Source organism: Ylistrum balloti, unplaced genomic scaffold (genome assembly GCF_031769215.1).
Source record: "Ylistrum balloti isolate Yb309-2 unplaced genomic scaffold, AGI_CSIRO_Ybal_v1 Utg369716, whole genome shotgun sequence".
Lineage (NCBI taxonomy): Eukaryota > Metazoa > Mollusca > Bivalvia > Pectinida > Pectinidae > Ylistrum > Ylistrum balloti.
In genome coordinates this window covers 868,197-874,356 of record NW_026781939.1, presented here as the reverse complement: position 1 = coordinate 874,356, position 6,160 = coordinate 868,197, and positions in this window count along the sequence as shown.

Below are 6,160 nucleotides of genomic sequence, written 5' to 3'. Positions count from 1 at the left end.
AGTAAATAATGTCACGTTCTCAAATGAGAACAAGGTTTACACCGACCGAACCAACAGGCAAACTAACGAGCGTAAAACATTTCCAGCTTCATATGACACAAAGGGAATATCTTACGATGAGATCACTATAACGGTCGTAGAACTTCCCCCATAATTTCCATCAGCCTGCATATATTGAAACCCTGAGAAAATCGTGATAATCATGAGCATGCCTTTGAATACCAAATCAACTGCGACATGTAAACACCATAGCCCATTAGGTTCATATCATTAAACATTTTTTTCTTGATTCTTTAATAACCAAAATGTCCAATGGTGCTGTTATATTATTTTGGGATAAAGCGCTAATAATTTTAATAAAATCATAACCTTCACCCACTTTAAAAATCAGAGGTCAAATTACATTCATGGTATCTTCAAAAATCTTCAAATTACTTCTTTTCAATAATCATATAGCCCTAGGTAATCGGATATTTGGTATGTAGTATCCTGCGATGAAGGACTATCAACTTTGTTTTAATGAAAATGGGTCAAATGTGTTTAGACATTTAAACTTCTTCTTTTCAATAACAAATGACTCATGTGTCATTGTATTTGTGAAGTTTTTCCCTAGGGGAATGGACTTTTAAGTTAACAGAGATTTACATAACGAACCGACGATGTCTACTTTGTAAGATGCAGAACAGGTGAGCGGTTCAGGCACATTGGGCCTATTGTTGTATGTCTGCGGTGTCACAATTACTTGTTCTGTCCGTTTTGGATCATTTTGTCACAGACTCTTCAACTTCATAGATATCTGTAATGTTTTAAATGTTTACCTATATCAACTTACTAGGAAACCAGAGCATCAACGCAAATATCTACGAGGTATATCGGGTCAGATGTGAGCACAATCATCATGATCGTCCTGGAAAACTGAAATTATAAGCTGTGTATCTATTACTGAATTTGTATGAAAATTGCAATTCCCCTAATGTGGCATCGCACTGCTCGCTTGACATTTCAACAAATGCACACACATACCTGATCTCTAAGTACATGTACTTAATTGTTTGTCAACAGATAAAAATTACAGGTACAAGTTGAAAGGAATAACCCATTAAAATAACTTTCATCACATAAATAAAGGTCCTTTAAATTCCTGGTTTATAATCTGTTTTATTCTAGATTTATTCTGCTACATACACTTACAGAGAAAGGTCACCTTGTCAAACGACAATGTGATTAATATTCTGCAGTCGTGTCGTCACATACACCTATATAATTCCAAATCTATATTTGTAGTTTGCTTAACGCTTGGGCGGAATTAAACCAATTGGGTTTGAAATATCAATGTGGGTGGAGAATTATTTCTTAAAATTCGTAAAAGTTGATCCGATCCCTAGGAACCTTGGGAAGAGGTCCCAAATGGGAAAGTAAGTAAATATTTACATCAAAATGATACTCTTCCTGAATGTCTCAATGGATTTCAATTGAATTTAATCAGGAAGTGGATTCGGCCCATATGAGCTTATGGGCGCGGGGCGGGACCACTGAAGTGGAAGTTAGACAATATTTTGCTTCATAACGCTACTTCCTCTTAATGTCTGGGTAGATTTCAACCGTATTTGCCCTGAAACATTATCAGGGAGTGGCAATGATATCAAACGTGCATGACGTGATCCGGAGACTGTCCTGACCAAATCAGATAGTTTTGCTTTGGTCCAAAATCCAACACAGAATAAATAGTCAGAACTACCTCTCGTGTTTCAGTCATTCCATTGAGAAATATATTTGGAGTATGATTTGTTAAGGTAAATAAATCAGCTGATAAATTATTTTTCAGCCTGATACAAACTTAAACAATTGGTAACTACATTAACCATTTTGTAACATGATCGTTCAACTGTTTATCATGAACAAAACCTACCACTTATGAGTTTATGATACTTTCAAGGAATATTCACAATTTGAATTCAGCAGATTTGTCAGACCACAATCAGCGAATTCTGTGGTCTGTCCATCCATTCGTCGATTGTCAGATGACTGTTAAGGGTCATGACCCTATTGTTACATTTTCACAAGTGAAATATAGAGAATTACCAAACTGATCAAACTGGTAATTAAAAAGATGTGTAATTAATTCAATGTAGGATGTATGAAGTGATTTGTTCTCGTATCTCCAAGGGGAAATCAAAGTTAAAAAAACCCTGGTTGTCATAAAACATCAAACTTTTCTGTATAAAATTTGTCAGAATTCTTTCCACAAACACTTGTTTTAGTTAAAAGGAAACTAGCATCTTGCGAATTATGAACCATTTGTTAAAGAGAGTCAGAAACAGAGGAATACATCTTTCCCGAGTGTTACATCACAACTCAGATAATTGAGAAATTTACTATCTGGTATACACTTTATTAAGAACAATACAATTACATATCATTTCGAGATAGTGAGTTTTTCTTTTGAAATCCAAAATTTGAGCCTTGCTTTAATCATTTTATTCTATTGTTAAAACAACATATTTCTTCCTGTTGAATGAAAGAGTGTATACCAAGTTTTGAAATTTGTAAAAAAAAATGTTAATTATAATAATAATTGAAAAGTGTGTGGCCTTGAAAAAGAAAAGTTTAGCTGATCTTCATGGAAAATGGGGATGTTTAGAAGCATTGGACACAAAATATAAAGTTATATACATTGAACATAGACATACGAAATTTAACCACTTACGTGTAATCATATCCCACCTTTTCTGTTTGATAAATGATAATGCAGGACCTATATATTAACAGTGATGACACGTATTCTGTCCATCTAACAATGCCTTAGGGTACCATTTGCACACCAGCTGGTGCTGTGTTTGTTGATGTGGCTTGTCGTTATAGTAAGAATGGTGTGAACAAAAGTTAATAAGAATTTACAATATGGCGGGTGTGAAATAGGTGCAAGATATTGAGCTAATTGTAAAATAGAAAATTGAAAGTTTGAAATAATGTACATGTTTACTTATTATAAAATGTATGTTTAGATGTGGTGGAGGATAAGAGTCTTTCTGTCAAGGAACTGTTTGTTATTAATGAATTATTAGTACATGATAGATTGAAGATTGCCAGGTTGAACGATGTTTGTGTAGTTGTGACAGGAGCAAGAGTACAGTAGTCTTGGTCATTTCAAATGTTTGTTTAAATGTATATGTGCATTTAACATGAAAGCCCTCCTATGAGAGGACAGGTTTTGTAATTTTATATATTTGTCTTGTCAATAAAATGTATTGTCGAAAATAAATAAATAAATGAAAAACTAGTCTTCGTTGTAGCATTTGTTCTGGTCAAATGTGATTTTCATAACTCTTTTTCGGTTTTCCAAACTTTTGATTCCTAGTATCAATGACAAATCCGACAAGGATGGAAAGCAATAGGAATGCCTATGTTGCACGTAGTAAGATATGCTATATATAACACACAATGACTTGCGGCTGGAACATGCGATAAAAATGGTTCTGGTCGAGTTTTGTTTTACTAATTTGATAGTTCGGCACTTACTTTATCATGATACATTGTATTACTTAATTCGACCGAAATGTGTTCTTGACTTGAGTGTCTATCATGCATTCCTATAACAGTTAAAGCAGTAGTCAAATAACCATACAAATGCAAAGCACAAATATGTCGTGACACCCAACTGTATAAATGGGTACCGGTATGGCACAGAAATCGAACCAAGACCCGCTTACAAAGCTACATTTATGTTATAACAATTTGTATTAGGAAAAAGATAAAGTTTGAAAGGTAAATACGTAATATATCGAGGATTTTAGCTCAGAAAATGGATAACAAAGTTTAACACAAAATTTTAACCAAACTTTTAAAATTCTATATCGCACTTATATAAATCGTTTTAATTAGAACTGGATTGGTTAAAACCAATCTTGGTAGTAACAAATGTTTGTAACGTTATGTATCTTCTAAAAGTATCTTTCATATAAACATTTATATCTTACTGGTACATGTATATATCTTTGGAAGTAACATGCTAAGTTTTCTAGTAGAGCTGCAGGTGGAGGATATCCGGACTTCCGTTATAATTCTCCTTCCTACATGTACGTACAATCACTCACACTTGACAATAATACAGTTAACCACAAAAAAAAAAAAAAAAAAAGGGGGGGGGGGGGGAGGCAATTTTAAACTGAATTTGCAAGTTTTGTGACATAACTAACGAAATTTACTATATGTGTATCGTATATATGAATATTAGGTGCGTGTGTATAGAGGATTTCCTTTAATGAAGGATGTTTCCTATGTACATCGACTCACCTTTTGAGGGCTGATCGCTCATCCTACCTCAGAACAGCTACTCTCCGACCAATGTCTCGCGTGAATTTGAATACTATTATGATTTCCTTTGTGGTTCTAACCTTATATAGGCATATACAGTATGGACCATCCCGGTTTGACAGGGTCAATTACGTTACAATCATCAGAAAAATGCTGAATCTGTCAGCTTGAATCCCCTACAGGGTTATACTTTTAAAATAGACGATTTTATTTATAACCAATCAACATCTTCACACAATCGACAACAGACGCCCGTTTCAGATGATAAAAAAAGACATTATTTACCTTTAGCTATCTTAAACAATGTAATATGGAGCACTGAAAATAGCAAGGGTACAAAATGCAATCGGTATATTTCATCATTGCGTTTGCTTTAAGACTCAGATTTGTTCGATTTCTGTATTGTGTGTGTGTGTGTGTGTGTGTGTGTGTGTGTGTGATTTTTCTTTATCTTTTATTTAGTTTTAACGGACGAACTGAACTAAGTTTTACATCCACTTCTGTTCAAACAATGAAACGGTATGTCCATATTATATGTGTAATATTCGGGTGGGTTAACAATGCTTTAATGTTACTGAAATAAAACAGAAATCGACAAGTTTAAAAGACTGATATTAATTTATTGTAAACATCTATACATGCCTGGCTTATGTCAATTCATATACATAGCAGAGATGATATTCAGATAATGGATGACTTTAACAAGTATGATCACAAAAACTTTATAACAACAGGTCACAGGAAATAATAAACAAATATAACTTAGACATAAACAAATTCATCTTTAATGAAAAACAAACAAAACCTAGGAATATCAGTCCCAAAGATGTCTGTTATTACTGTATAAAGCATGTTTACCTGATCAGCTACTAACACCTAGTGTCAGGATGGGTGTACTACCTCTATACCTGGTGATGTTTTCTGTACACAGTGTTATAATGAGTCCATGTATACTGACACATAGGGCTATATGTTGAGATGGAGACCGAGAGACATGCAATAAGTGTAAGTGAAAGTTTGAGTTTGAAGGCGATTTTTATTTCATAGACAAATGAGAAATACATTGATACTGATGATAAAATGTATTGAAATAGATCAAAACACATGATGTGAACTTCCCTACATGACTTATATATCATATCAGAAAAAGGGATAACCCATGTACGTATTTATGACCAATATATTGGCGACCTTGAGGTATTTTTAAGCCTAAGGCCAAGGTCACAAAACCATCCCAACAAAGACCATCCACATACAAGTATGTATGTCATACCAGAGTCCTATTCCATAGACGTTTTGATAAGTTGATGTCTAAGTCATGTCACATGACTTTCATGTCACATGACAGTCAAGCTAGCTTGTATATAACAGCTGAGTCACATGAAAAGAGGCATTATAGACTAATAAGATAACTTGACTATCATGTCAAAAAAATATTCTGTACTGTACTGAATTCATCTCCCGTATAAAATGATCTACCAGCAGGTCGGGTCTTTATTTATTTTCCCATGTGTTGACTGCTGTAGTGACTTATGTTTGCATTATTTATCATCAAGCACATCAGAAAAATAAATTTCAATCAAACATTCAATCTTTACACAAACATGTATGTTTGCTTTTTATCTCTTATAACAGGGATGGTATGGGCATAATATATTACAATAACAGAATTTATCAAAAGGAGACAGAATTTATCATATATCAATATAACAATAGTGTACAATTGTACAGAGGTGTAAATAATGGAATGTTTACACATATAAGGAATATATTTCACTTGATATGCTTTGATATACAAAAGATTTGAAGTATACAATTTATACAAAACATATATTAATGAACATTT